The 15005-nt window shown below is 51.6% G+C and overlaps 1 pseudogene; it reads right to left on the reverse strand.

Moving 5' to 3' along the window:
- On the reverse strand, nt 1-813 carry LOC101585655 (annotated as a pseudogene).
- Nucleotides 814-15005: the final 14192 nt, after the last annotated feature.

The raw sequence follows: 15005 nt of genomic DNA on the forward strand, positions 1-15005 counted from the left end.
TTAATTAGCTGTTCTACAAAGCCACCATGTCCGCTTGCAAGGAGACTCGTCCCATTTGGTCTCTCGGGTGGCTTTCAGCGAGGGCTCTTCCCATTTTATGAAGCAAAGTCGGAGTTCTGAAAGTGCTTTCTCACTGTCCTGTTTTTCCTCAGCCTCCTCTTCAGCTCCGGCTTCAGACTCAGGAGTGGAGTAAAACTGGCCATCTGAAAGGCCCGCAGGGAGGAGCGCGGCCCTCTCTGCTGCGTCCTGAACAGTCAGGAGTCTGTTTTCCTCTTCTGCTTCTTGAGGTAAGACTTTGAAATCCAGGAACCAAGTCTCAATCCAGGCGAGGATGAATGAAATGACAGGCAGCACGTAGCCCAACGCTCCTTGGGAGGACAGCCTCGAGGGGGTCACTTTCGCTAGCAGAAGGGCCCTGGTCACTGCTGTCGCCCACGCTACTGCCCGCCGGGGGCGCGGTTGGCACTCGGCGTGTGCAAGGCTCAGCACTTGGAACAGGAAGACTGCCAAGGGGAACGCGTCAAAGTGAGAAGAGCGGTCGACCTACTGCTCCACCTCCTCTCCCAGCGTGTTCTCAGTGACTCCATTCACATTTAACTGTTATCCACAGAAATGTTACAAATAAGAGGTCAAGGTTAACAAACAAATAGAAAGTCCTCCTGTCCTCAGATATGCCTTTCTTCTCCCTTCCTTCATAGGACTAGATCCTGGCCAGGAGCCGTGTGGGGTTCATGGAGTGGGCTTCGCGCAAAGAGGTGCGGGGCTCTGGGTCCCCGTGAGCATGCTCTCCAGGTCTTCTGGAAGGGGGTGAATCCCAGAGGAAGGTTAAAGGAGTCTCTCCCAATCCCACCATGCCAGAGCAGAGACCTCATCTGGGGACTCCAGGCCAGCTGCTCCTGCCTGACCCAGAGATTGCGGGCGGACCAGACCAGAATCCTGCCCTCCTGGCTAGGCGCAGCCCACTGCCAGCAGCCAGCAGCCAGCTGCCCGAGAGCCCAGATCCTTGAGCAGGGTTTTTACGTAGGAAATGCTTGGTGTGGCTGGCATGAAGATGGAAGGGAGGGGAGAGGAGGGGAGAGGAGGGCAAGGAAGGGAGGGAAGGGGAGAGGAGGGGAAGACGAGGGGGGATGGGAGGGAGAAGGCAGGGCAAGGGGAAGGGAAGGAAAAGATAGGGAAGGAGGAGGGGAAGGGATGGAGGGAAAGGGGAAAGGGAGGGGAGGGAGGGAAAGGGGAAGGCAGGGAAGGGGAGGGGGAAGGGAAGAAAAAAGGAAGAAAGGGGATGGAAGGGAGGGAAGGAGAGGGGAGAAAGAAAAATTCCTGTGTGCTCAAGCAGCCCCAAAACACACAGAGGCAGATGGACCCCTGAAGCAATTTCCAGTTTAGGCAGGAATTTGACTCACTCTACTTTGTTGCCATAGAAACCGGAGAGCTAACCCCTTTCCTGCTACTTTTTTTTCTTGGAAGAGGAAACTAGTGAGGCTGTTACCTGTCATTTAGGTTCACAAGCTCAGGTTCCTCTGCCCACTACTGGCCAAACTGACGGAGGTCATATATTTGGGTAAAACAGAAAAGGAGATTTATTGAAATCCAGCTCCAGGGTGGTGGGGGCGTCTCCTGAGTGCAGGTGGGCAGGGGTCTTGGCAGCAAGGAGCAGAGGGAAGGGCACGGAGCCTCCACGCGCTGGGGCACTGTGCCACTCCTAGCGCCCTCGCCCCTGCTGTCTTTCTTGTGGGAAGGATACCAGGCTCCAGCCCCTGGGGTGGCACCTGGGGTGCTGCTTCTGGGCTGAGGGGGGATGAACTCACAGGGGGAAAGCTTGGAGAAGATGCTTGTCTCTAAAAGAAAAACCCCTAGTGCCGCTTACGAAGAGGCTATGGCGGGGGAAGCCTCTTGCCCAGCCCTGTGTGGGCGCCTGGGCCAGGCTGCTGTGCCACGCTGCCAGCCTCTAAGTCTCCACTGTTCCAAGCCTTTGTGTCTCAAGTCACCTGGAAAGCTTGGCAGTGACTCACAGTCTCGGAGCCGGCAGCAGCGCAGCCATAACGTGGTGCTTTGAATGAAGGGCTTTGTTCCAGCTTCAAACCTCTAACTCCCCAGAGGTGGCTCACTGCCAGAAACCAAGTCACATACATCTCTGGCAGTAGGACCCAACGAGCCACCCGGAAGGAGACGTGCAAGAGGACAGGCAGGCGCGTGTGCCTCAACCACAGGGGTGCCTGTGTCTTCCCCAGACCATGAGATTGTCCTGCAGTCAGACTTGGCCCCTAGGTCACCACCCCAAGTTGTGATGCAGGTTCCCTGTCACCTGGGGGCCCCTGCAGGCTGGCTCCTCCCACATGGCCGCTCACATGGGCTCTGAGCCAAACAGGCCCCAGTGCCTGCACTGAGCTGGGGACCCAGCAGCTGCCGCTGTGTGGCGACCTGCCCTGCACGTCCTGCCCTGCCCTTTGCAAGCTCTTCTGTCCCCGGCTCACACCTTCCCCTCTGTCCTCTGCTCCAGCTCACTGGATACCAAGAGCACTCACAGCCTCCTTCTAGTGAATCCTGATCTGACTTCAGCACGGTCTCAGACATGGGCACTTGAGGAATGCCAGGTTGGCAGTGGGAGGGAGGTCATGGGCCCAGCAAGGCCACGGAGACCTGGGGTATGACCCTGAAATCCCAAAGGATGAAAGATGGGTCATGCAGAGGCTGCAGGGGGAGATGGGATGCTCGAGTCCAGTGACATCAGCAGAAGACCCCTGCACTCAGGCCGAGCCGCTTGGCCCTCACCTCTACAGCTTGCTGTGGCTCCCATAGCCCCTGGGCCAGGGTGGGATCAGCCCTGGAGTCAGGGCCTAGTGTTTTGTCCCAGACTTGCGGGAGCCACTCAGACACAGGGCCTCCACCTTTGTGGGCGGATCCAGGTCCTAGGGAAGGGCTGCAGGGAATGGGCTCAGGCCCCTTGGCTCTTCCACTGTCCTTGTGAGACTCAGCACTCATCCCCAACTGGCCTCTGTCCCTCCCACCTTAGGGGGACACCTGGCAGGTACTGTCCATGAGGAAGCAGCCTCCCCTGGACACGGCCCGCCAGGACCTTAATCTCAGATTCAGTCTCTAAACGGTGGGAATCACTCTTTATTTTATACTACCCAGCCTTGAGCATTTTGCAGTAACAGCCCAAACTGACATGAGGAAACATTTCTCTCTACACAGCACTTAGAAGGTTTATAATTTAGTCCACTCCGGGAGAGGGACAGTGGATGCTATACTTCTCTCTTCCTACTGAGTCTGCTGCTTGTACAGAGCGCTTGTTCATTAAAATGATCTCATAGCTTGCTTTTATGCTGAAGGATGGCAAACTCCATAGTGTAAATTCACTTTCTTCTGTGCCCGGGATTAAATAGAAGACATTTATATCATGCATGGATTTATATCTTAGATCCTCTCCTAAAAGCGCAGGACTCTGGCTTTTTGGAGCAGCCTCGGCCTTGTGGCTTTAGGACTGAACAGCCCAGCCAATCAGCCACTGAGCAGGAGGCCAAAGAGATGCATCCAGCAGGGGTTAGGAGGGAAGGGGATGGTGCTGGGAGATGTGGGTACACCTTGGCCTAGCTCGTAAAAAGCAAGTGAGAGCATTCCCCAGAGGTTTTGTTGCACATCAAAAGGAAGCTTCCTTCGTGGTATTTCTCCTGTGGAGTGGAGCAGGACTGAATTTCTTGTCATCCTCCTCGCTGCCACCTCTACGCCAAGAGCAGCCTTCTGGGAGCTCCGGCGTCAGAGTTCTCGACTTGGGGTTAGCCCAGCAGCACACTGGCAGTGGCTCTGTGTGCGCAGGGAAGGGCGCGGAAACCAGGCAGGCCCGCGTTCACGCCCAGCCTGTGCCTTGCAGGCTGCACAGCCCTTCAGGAGACTAAAGGCATGTGTTGCCGTCCAAGTGTCGCCCACTCTGCGAAGCACAGTGTCTATTTCTGAATACGGACATCATTATTCTCAATTTCCCGGGAAGGACGCTGTGGCCCAGAGAGGCCAAATCACCTGCTTGAAGTCGGAGTCATTCTCGATGGAGCTCAGACTCGATGCCCGGGTCTGTGTGACTCCAAAGATGGCACACACACACACACACACACACACACACACACACACACACACACTTAGTCATCCTACTACTTAGCGTCATGAAGTCTCAACTTCCTTGCATATAAAGTGCGAATCATGATATCTAGACCGGTGATCAAAGCTAGACAGGTGACCGGGCACCCAGCCCGATGAGTTTCACAACCTCCCACCCCCAGGCACCACAACACTGGGAAGTTTGATTTCAGATGCTTTTGGAGAACAAAGCCCTCGAAGTGGTGAAAGAAATGGAGAAAGGCAGGACAAGAGGCTGTCAGCCAAGATCCACTGTGCCACGTCAATAGCTTTGCCCCCATTCTTTCTGGGGGGTGGCACCCACCAAAGGCACTCATACCTGGGACTGAGGGCCCTGGGCTGACTGGAGGTCCAAGGCTGAGCAGAAGGGAGACCAGTTTGCAGGGCACACTGTGACGGGGGACATGTGTTCAGAGGTTGAAGTGTGACCCATGGAACAGTGACAGGTCCACTTTCTGCAGAAGGACAGGTTCCTTGGGGGCATGGCCAGCTACTGTGTCTCATACCAACAAGAAGTAACCCTGTAGTGCTGCGGCCCCTACCTTTGGCCCTTCGGTGGACACACGCTACCTGGAGATGCAGATTAAAGAAGCTCCATCCTGCCCCCTGGTGGTGGAGTGTGGCATGCCAGAACGAGAATTCTAGTAGACTGCTGAGGGGAAAGCACTAGACTAGGAAGAAGGAGGGCACAGGACAGGAGATCATAGGTCCCAGGTTAAGAAATCGGGGGTGCAGCCTCACAGACAGGGACAGCCCCAGGAGGGTGTGGAAGACCCATGTGAAGAACCCCAGCCTAGAAGGGCCGGGGCATCCAGCCCTGTCCAGGTTCCCTTCGGTGATCTGAAGGTTCTGAGACCTGGAACTCCCAGCTGGGTCATCAAGAGGGGCACCCTTCTCAGCAGGCCTCGGCTCACAGTTCTGCCACTTAGGAACAAGGGACTTCTCGCAAAGCTCGCCAGATGAGTGCAGCCTGATATTTAGAAGGGGAAGATAATGCTCCCCAGGCCGCTCGCGCCAGAATCACCTCGGGCTGCATGGCTTTATTTCCATCAGCATCCCACATTCCACAAGGTGAGCCCAGCTCAAGGGTCCTGGAGGCAGCTGCACAAGATCTGAGCCGAAGAGTCCTCCCCAGCAGGCCACGCTGGCCTCGGCCTGCGGCGGCCTCGCCATCAGCTCTGAGCCTGCACTCCGGGGAGGAGTGCGGCTCTGAGGACTTCTCCCCTGTCCTCAGAGCACTTGGCACTTTTTGCCTCTTTCCTGGTGATGCATCAAAGCGGCTTCCCTGACAACCACAGGGCCACTTCCGCCTTAGTGCTTTCCTGCTGGAATCTCAAGGAGCAGACGGGATGGGACCCTGCTCCCAGTCAGCTCATTCGGCGTGCAGCTGCCAGAGTCTGAGTCTCCTGGGGCGGGGAAGGAAGCCGGGGCACGCAGCTTCCCGTCTGTGCTGGGCACAGATGAAGGCCACTGTGCCCTCCACGAGGATGACACACTCGCAGTGACAGTGGTGGTGCCGCCACAGCTTCTGCCTCAGTATGCTGTGGAGCATGAAGTAATTCTGTCCTGAAGAGCCTATGGGCCTAGTGGGACCTGCGGGCAGTGGGCGGCTGCTCAGACTTGGTGGTCAGCAGGTCCCCGCTCTGCCACCTGCTTGACTGCTTGCTTAGATTCTTGTTCAACTTCGTCGAGGTTCGAGTTGAGTAACATCTTCCTTGGTCTCTTAATTTTCTGAAACATATAATCTATGAGAAGGAATTGATTCTGAAACACAGAAGCCTTGAAATTCTGTGATGTAACCTTAAATGTAAAAGTGGGAAATCTCTGGCTTTACTGAAGAGTTCAGATATTAATTTCATAGAAACTTCACTTGACCACAACACCACGCTGCTTCTGTCTAACATGCAGCGGTCAGCCAACTCCTGGGAGCTCTGGACACCTTCCGCTTCGTTGCAAGTCAACTGGGAGCACCCATTAACCTGAAGGTAGCAGTCCACTTTTCCCACTTTGGAGAGGGAACCTGAGGAAATGCTGAGGTAAACTTCAAGGGAGGATGCTCCGGTCACAGCGGGCCACAAGGCTCCCGAGGTGACTTCCTCAAGAGAGAAGAAAACAAGGAGAATGCCTGCTGTGCTTCAGCAGATGGAAAGGTTTATTCCAGAGGAGGTGGTGGGTGTGACACGTGTGAAGAGCAGAGACCACAGGGCTGTGTAAAGGCAGCCAGCGTGGAATTTACTGTGCCTGGGTTCAAGAGAGAGCGCAATAAGACCTTCCGCCCCAAACAAAGAGAAGTGTACACCTTTTATGGGGTTGGAGAGAAGGCAGCGGAGGTCCCAGTGAGCATCTGTGGTTAAAGTTTCTTTCACAATTGGGCATCTCAAGGTGCTGAGTCCTTTGAAGTGTCCTGTTGGGTGTCCCCAATTCCTTGCCCTCTCCTGTGCCTGTTCATGACAGCCTGTGACGCTGAGCTTGTGGCAGGAAATGTCCTCCTCCAGCCAATGTACATTAGCTTCTGTTAGTTGCCCAGGTAACCTCCGGTTTACTTCAGTTCTGGTTACAGTTCTTGTTACTTCTGTTTCCCAGAAACGGCTGGTCCCTGTGATGCGCCGTGCACGAGCCAGTGCCCAGGCGCCAAGCCGTTCTGCCTCTGTGCGTCCGCTTTGCAACCCAGTACATACCTCTCTCCCAAGCCTTCAGGTCTGACATTCTTTAAGAGGTCAGTGCCCCTCAACGTTAACGAAATCTGCCTTCACATGCTGTGGTTTCTGTTTGCTGCTGCAAGCTGCGTCCCCTGCAGCTGGCAAGCAGCTTACAAATCAGGGACTTCCAGCGGGGTCAGGTTAAAAAAAAATCAATAAAATGAAAAATATGTGTGAACAGAAAGTCCCTGAAGTCTAGTGTGTGGCTCAGCTGTATGTCCCCTATGTGGGAGGCATAGGGGACAGCGAAATCTCCCTTCTGTGTGGACAATCAGCAGACAGGCCTTGGGCTGAAACAGCAAGAGACCCCTGATATTGCTAGAGACTTTGGGGCAAATTCCAGCACAATCGGCTTACGGAACTGAAATCAGCAGTCGTCACTGTGCGCCATAATGGTGCGTGGGCTCTGACAGAACAAAGCTACTCTACATCCTGAGCGCGTATACATTCAACACAAATGTTCTTGCAATGGGATCTTTTCTGCTTGAAACCTTCTGAAACTTTTCACTGCTATTCCTGCTGAGTCCAAGACCCCCCAGGCGCCCCGGAGCCCTAGCCTGTAGGGAGCCAGGAAGGTAGGAAATTGATCAAACATGTGTAGGTGGGGCTGGGCCTCACCGAAGCCAACAAGCTACCTCAGTCCTGAGAAAAACATCCTGTCTGGCTCAGGTCAGCTATTAGTTGTTAGGCAACCTGTGTCACGTGTTACTACTTTGCAAAAGTATAAATAAAGGATCATTTTGTTGTGCACAGAGTTAGTCTTGCCCAGCAGGCGGACCAGGGACCACTTAGCCCAGCCTTCGTCTTCTTGTCTATTGTTTCTTACTCCTGCCACCTTGTCTCCCCGGGTAGAACTCTTTGCAGCAAGACCAGCGGATCCCTACGCACTTCCTGCTGTCCCCTCCACCTCAAGGGCTTCCTGGGTGTCAGGAATTGTAGGGTTACGCCTGCCAGTTGCATTTTCCCAGCCCCCGACCTGTCCTCTACAGCAGTTACAACAGTCACTGCTCCGGAGCGATGTGACTGTCTCGGGTGTCTGCCACTTCTTCTACCCAGGTTGCACAGCGCACTGGGCCGTGCAAGCTCGAATGAGCTCTGCGTGCCATGGAAACAGCCCCTCTTGGTCGTGAGCCCCACCACCAGTGCCCTGTGACTCGGCGCCCGCCACTGTCACAGAAAGTTCACAGGACAGCACTGCGCTATGCTAGCCCACCAAGGCCACCAACCCTTGTCATCAGGCCAGCCCAAGTGCCAGGACGATTCTAGAACTCTACAGTGCCTCCAGGCACTTAGGGTACAAGGTAAGACCACTGCTCTTTGGTGATGTCTGTTCTACGACATCCAAAAGCACAACCTACAGCCAAGAAGACTAAAACGGAACACAACTAACACAGCACTGCTTGGTACACAATCGCAGCCCTCAGTGCCTCATGCAGGCCAGCTGGACCCACCGCACCCAGTTAACAGAATTCTCTCCCTGCCGACCTGGGAGCCAGTGCTGAGCTCTGACCCAGAGGGCATATGTTCACAGCCCCTCTAGAGTGACTGCACCCTCGTGGGTCCCTCGCGTGCAGCTCAGCCACGCTGGGCACCCAGGATAAGGAGCTCTGAGCAGAACTGTACAGAACATTCCATACAATGAGAGGAAGGAGGAGCGATTCCTTTCCGGGGAGTCCTTCCAGGCCTCAGAGTGGTGCACACATTAATGGTCGGTGTATTCATTGGGTTTGAACAAATTCAGCAACCTGGAAGTGGATTCAATTATATGTATGCACTCTGGGATTCTTGAAAAAATAAAAATCAAGTCAGCTTTTGCAGGACAACGTGAAATCTCTATCTCCCGCTCCTGACCAGGGCCCTTCCCATGCCAAGCAGGGTGTCTGCCGGTCCCGGTCCGCCCAGCACTTCCCTGACTCAGGAAGGCCCTAGAAACTGAATGGCCTCAAGCCAGGCTCTCCCTGGTCTCTTTGTCAAGGGTGAGCCTTTAACTTCCTTTCTTTTCTGTCCCCGTCCCTCTTGCTCTCCATCTCTATGACAAACAACCTAGGGTCACCTGCTGCACTTCAGAGAGTACCACAGTTGCTCAGGGGACAGTCAGAACCAGCATAGCTCTCGGAGGCGAATGTGTACACTGGTTCCAAGGCTCCCCATGTCGCAGGGCAGCAGGAGACAAGCCATTGGTTCGATCGCCACAGTGAGCAAGCATTCACTGTGTCCTCGACCTACCTTTTGCCATTTAATCCGCACCTTGGTGTTGGAAGCGTTATTAGAAGGAACCGGAGGGGGGTTAGAATAAACACTTGCCTGGCAAGCACAAGGTCCTGAGTTCAATCCCCAGTATCACAAAAAAGAAGGAAACTGAGGCACAAAAAGTCTTTGAAGCTGTGTGGCCTCCTCTGCCTAAGGCCATGGGGTGGCCAAGGACTCATGGGTTTGTCCCCTGGTGGCCTAAAGTCAGTAAGACACGCAGGTATTTGTTACACAAAAGCTAACCACATTTTACGGGAAGAAAGTGCACAGCAGTGTTCCTAGGCCCTGGCGGCTGGGGGCCGCAATGCCTTCCCAAGACCCCAAGATCTGAGCTCAGGGGTCGCCTGGGCCCTGCGGCTTCAAGCCCCTTGCAGTGTCTCCTTCACCTAGTCGCCCGGGTCCTTATCGTATTCCCCTCTGCACCTAACCAACTCCAATGTGGCACAGGGGTGTGGAAAGGAACAGGAGCACCCTGGTGTCCTCATGACAGGGAAAGCCACTCCGCCACTGTGGTCAAGCCACCACACACTCCGGCCAGAGCAAGATCCCGCAGGCATCACCCCAAGCTCCTGCCTGGTAACCGCAGCAGAGAGGCTGGGAACCGTTTGCTTTCACTGCCCTCAGCAGAACACGGCCCCGCCCCCTCCTACTGTGCATAAAGACACAGACGCCGCTGCCTCTCCAGCAGGGAGGTCAGGTCCTACTGGGTCCCAGTTTTCCTTTCAGGATGTGTCTAGCTTTTTTTAAAAAAAAATCGTTTATTTATTTATTGTTATGGTTTGTGTGTATTTGTCCCCCCAAAGCCTCATGCAGTCACTGAGGTGCAGTTCTGCAGTCTGTGATTCATTCATGATCCAAGGCTGGGATTATGGTCTGAGTACTGCTGGGATCGTGGGGGTGAGCGCTACACCCAGCCTGGGCAGATAGCCTGAATGTAACTTAAGAGAGACAGAGAGGCAGACTTGCTCTGTTGCCTCTGTGGCCATTGTTGCTGCTGCACCTCCATTTTGCCCTCTGCTCTTTGCCGCCACCATGAAAGGCTGCCTTCTGCCATGTGCCGCTCTGCCTTGGAGCCAGCTGAGTATGAACTGAAACCTCCAGTGACTGTGAGCTAAACTTCTTTCCTTCATTTTGCCTGTTGGGTGTTTGTCCCAGCAACGAAAGAAGAGAAACTGAATTTGGCACATGGTCTCACTATGCAGCTTGGACTCATAGTGATCCTCCTGTCTCAGCCTCCCCAGATCTGGGATTGCAGTTATGTGCCACCATCCAGTTTTGGTGGCCGGCTCAACATGGGGTCATGTGGTTCCCGGGATGGAACCCAGGTCCTTGCACTTGCCAGGCCAGTGTTCAGACTGCCGAGCTATCTCCCTAGCCTGTGTCTAGCTTTTTCTTACTCTCCTGTTGTCCCCTCTCAGAACCCTGCTGCCTGCGTGGGTCACAGCACTATGACATGACAGTCAAGGAGCAGCCTGTTATGAAAGTGTGCAGAGATGGGCGACCATGACACCTTTCTGCCTAGAAAGAAGGCTGACTGGAAGGCTCGCTGCCACAGAGCCTGCATCTCTCAGGAGTGTCGGGCAGTGGGCAGAGGACAAGGCTGATCTGCTGCGGCACAACTTGAACCCGAGGCTCCCCGGGGGCCTGGGATCAGGAGGGGGAGTCACACATCCCCTGGGACCCCGCAGGAGGAAGACAGAGGATTTCGGCCACTCTGTGTGCCCAAGGCTGTGATGAGGCCCAGGGAAACAGTGGGTGCTGCGGGGGTCACTGGTCCCTTTGAGAGGAGACTGACAGGAGAGCACATGGACCCCCGTGCTAAAGGCCCCAGGGACACCCGCATCACCACTTGGCAGTCAAGGTCGCACTAGCTGGGACACCCCTAGAACTTGGAGCGGTTATGTAAACGGCTGGCTATCCTGCGCCATGACAAGCCCACGCTGAGAGACCGTAGGAGAAGCCAGCTGATGCTAGGGGAGAAGCTGCCAGCAGCCCCAGGCCCCACTGGTGGCAGAGCCCCAGCAACAACTCTGGAACTTTTTGCTTTGTAATAAGTTGTTCTCAAACTACAGAGATTTCCAACCAGGAAACATGGTCCCCAAAAAAGGACTCAAAACACAAACAAACTGCACGTGGGGAAAATGCTATTTGTCCCTCATCGCATGAAAGGACTCGGTGAACATCTATGAGCTGCAATTTCTCATCCATTAGGGTAACCAAAACCACTGAGTTTGCCCACAGATGTACCCTGTGGATGCGGCTGTAGGGACAGAGGCAGACGCATGTACTTCTGCCGGGGTCAGGGCTGGGGATTTGGCTCAGTGACAGAACACTTGCCTAGAAAGCTGGAAGCTTTGAGCTGGATCCTCAGCAGCAAAAACAAAAACTAAACCTAAACTTGCTGGGGCCCCAAAGCGGTACAGCTGTGCGGGGACACCTAGCACTGCCTAGCAGCACTACCCCGGCACGCAGCTGGAGCCTAGCACACGGAGCCCAGGGATCTATCTACAGGAGCACGGCAAAGATGAGAAGACATGTGACCCGGACAGCGTGTCACAGCCAAAGACTAGAAACAAGCCCAGGGCAAGTGGCTCAAGTAGAACATAACTAAGAATAGAGTAGTATACAGCTGGACAAAAGGGTGAGGAAGGCATCTACAGAGTACTGAAGGGGGCCTGAGGTGGGTATTGTTAACAGGGGCAGATGCTACAGGCATAGTGTACCACCTTTCACCTTAAGGGAGAGCGTGAGCGTGTGTGTGCACACACATGTGTATATTATTTTTAAAAATAAAGAAAACAGAATAAAGGCTATCTATAACAGAATAAAGGAACACAGCAGAGGGAACAGAGATGAAAGACTGTAAATACAGTTTGGTAGACATCATTGAACCATGATAAAGTTTGATCAACATAACACGAGATTAAAGAAACAGCAAGTTTTCCTAGAAAGCAAAAATGAAGCAAATAAACTAATTTATATGGCAAGTTTATATCGAACAAGAAATTGTTTCATTATTTTAAAACACACTAACTGTGCGTTTTAATTTAACTGTGCATGCTTATTGGATACAGCTAAGGACCAGGAGACCTACCCAAATCTCAAGACATGTTCAAGAGTGATAGTGTGAGATATACAAGGCAAAGCAGGTACTTACGACACCGCTAGGAACCGAGATGGACAGGGGCCTCCGTATCTGTACTGCACCTACAATGCCAATACAAACACGTTGTTTCTTTAAAAAAGAAAACAGCAGTCTGTAGCTCTGTCTGCTGTTGAGACACAAAACACGAGCTAACCTGTTTCCCAGGGAATATTGGAGTGTTATCTTTTGGGGCAAAAATGACCCAGGGTTTGTAGTTTGCTTAGATTATCTCATCCACTGCAAATCTAGCAAGCATGCATGTTCCACATACATTGTCAGTGTTTGAGAGCTGGACTAGTGGTTTATAACAGACACTGTAGCACAGAACCTGTGAAGGAGATGGTGGTGTAAATCAGAAACCAGTCCCATTCTTGAAGTCAGAAACTGGAAAAGGTAACAGGTGTTTCACTTTTTCCAAGTATTTTGCATAAATATACTAATATTTTAAGTAGCAATAGTTTTAAAAGCTGGAGAAATGTATTGTGATATACTGTGATATTTAGAAATTACTGTCCTTAAAGCTACTTTTATTTTAAAATATTTTGGCTTTACAATAAGGTGAATGTCTCCAAATATTTTATGTATTTGGGAAGTTTATTAAAAGGGCATAAAATAATAGATTTGAGTCTAACCTGGGAATATGGGAAATTTTTTGCTGTTTTGGAGGAATTCAGCTCATCTTTTATTGAGAAACTGTTGTTGCTAAAAAAAACATGTACTCAATAAATGTTTAGTTTTCTCAAAACAAAAACAAAACAAACAAGAGCCAGTCCAGGAACAACAGGCATCCCCAACATGTCTACAGGTCATAATTCAGTGACAGGGACCGAAGTCCCTAGAAGCCATGGTGAATTCCAAGTCTCCCAGGAAAGAGATGAGGTAAGCCGAGACATGCCAGGAAGGGAGAGTTGTCACAGGCCACTGGAGTTCCAAGACAAACAAAGGGCCTCACCACAGGCGGGGCATTTGAGCACAAAATGCAAAGTGCAGTAAATTAAAACCCATCAGATATGATGAAATCCATGAATTAATAATAGTACTCTAAAGAGTACTCACTGGTCACCTTTGGAGGATGCAAAGGAAAAAACTGGGCCTTGGTGACCAAAGGAAAAGGAGACATCAACTGGCCTTTGTGGGAGATTGTAGTGGTCATGCATTGTGTCAACTTGTCAGGATCCCCTCTGTGGTTCCTCACTCTGGGCGTGGGGGCCCCGCCCCAGAACCATTCAGCACAAAAGAGTACATAAAGGGGTTGAGGAAGGAGTTGGCATTCCACTTCCTCTGGGGAACTTCAGTCTTCACAGTCAGCTTGGATTTCATCTCCTGGCTTCCGGGGCAGACTCTTTGGCCTCCAACTTGGATTCTTCAGTTTTTCATCGCAGACTCTTCAGCTTCCGTCGCAGATTCTTCAGCCTTCCATTGCAGACCCAGTGGCCAACAGATAGAGACTTGCCCAGAATCTCTGCAGGGAGCTCCAGACCTTGGACTGAATCCTTCAGTCTCAGGTGTGCAGACGCCCTCTGGTCGCTTGCTCATCTGACTCTGCAGCTGACCGTCATAAGCCAATCTTGTAATTTCTTGCACATTTGTACATCTTACCTTATATCTGTTCCCTGTATTATGTCTGTTCTTCTAGTGACACCCTGACTAATACAGAGGAGGAATGGACAAGGAAAGTCATTAGACAAGAATTCCCACTGCTGCTTGGCCTTCTGCTCAGACCAAGAGCGCTGGCGGGCCTTGGGGCAGAGGGGATTCCAGCTAATGTTGAAGAAACAATCTCACAGTGTGGGGACTGCTGATGACATAACGACATGGGCCAGGCTTAGGAGCAGAAGCTGAAGAGGGCCTTATCATGGGTGGACCAGGCCTCTGAGCTATTTTAGCATCACAAAGAAGCAAGAGGGTGGGTTCCTCAGGGTCACCTGGAAGAAACACATCCTCAAGAAAGTCTACCCCAAAACCTAACCCCATCCGTCCTGTGGTTCTAACAGAAGATAGGGACATTTTTCAATTAATTAAATTGAATTTAAATTTTAAATTAAATGCAAAAAGTTGACCAAAGTTGCATATGCTTACAGTATACAACATGACACTATGATGGCTAACTTTAGCTAATTAACAAATGTACTATTTCACATACTCTTCTGTGGGGAGATCATTTAAAATCTACTCACGCAATGTTCAAGCACACAATGTGCTGTAATTAAGCAGTCGTCAGGTCATACAATAGACTTCCTGCGCATTGCCCTTCCGATGACTGACTGGAAGAACATTTTCAGTATCTGAGGAATACAATCCACACAAACCAAGACATGGGAAATGACACAAAAGGACAAGTCTTTCATCAAAAAAGGGGGAGAAATCCACAAATTAAAAGAAACAAGAAAACCATCAATAAACAAAACATGGGGATGTTCTAGCCTGACTCAAACAAATCAATTATAAAAATGAAAATCATTAGAGAAATTTGGGTACTCCTTGATTATTTTTGCGGACCTGGGAATTGAACTCAGCCCTTTGCGCTTGCCAGGCAAGCGCTTATTCTACTGAGCCATCTCCCCAGCCCCTTGAATTTTTATTAAATTATTCAGGTTTTTTATTGATGTAGTTGTGATTGTATAATAGGTTGCAACATGGAATCATTGACAATGTACTAATTCAGCCTACAAAAAAAAAAAAAAAAAACCACCCTTCAGGCAGCCTACCCTAACATCTTTTTAAAAGAGCCCTACCCTTAGAAACTCTAAAATGTGTTTGGTTAGGTTGTGTGACTTCTAGAA

Source organism: Octodon degus, unplaced genomic scaffold, assembly GCF_000260255.1.
Source record: "Octodon degus isolate 3935 unplaced genomic scaffold, OctDeg1.0 scaffold00148, whole genome shotgun sequence".
Classification (NCBI taxonomy): domain Eukaryota; kingdom Metazoa; phylum Chordata; class Mammalia; order Rodentia; family Octodontidae; genus Octodon; species Octodon degus.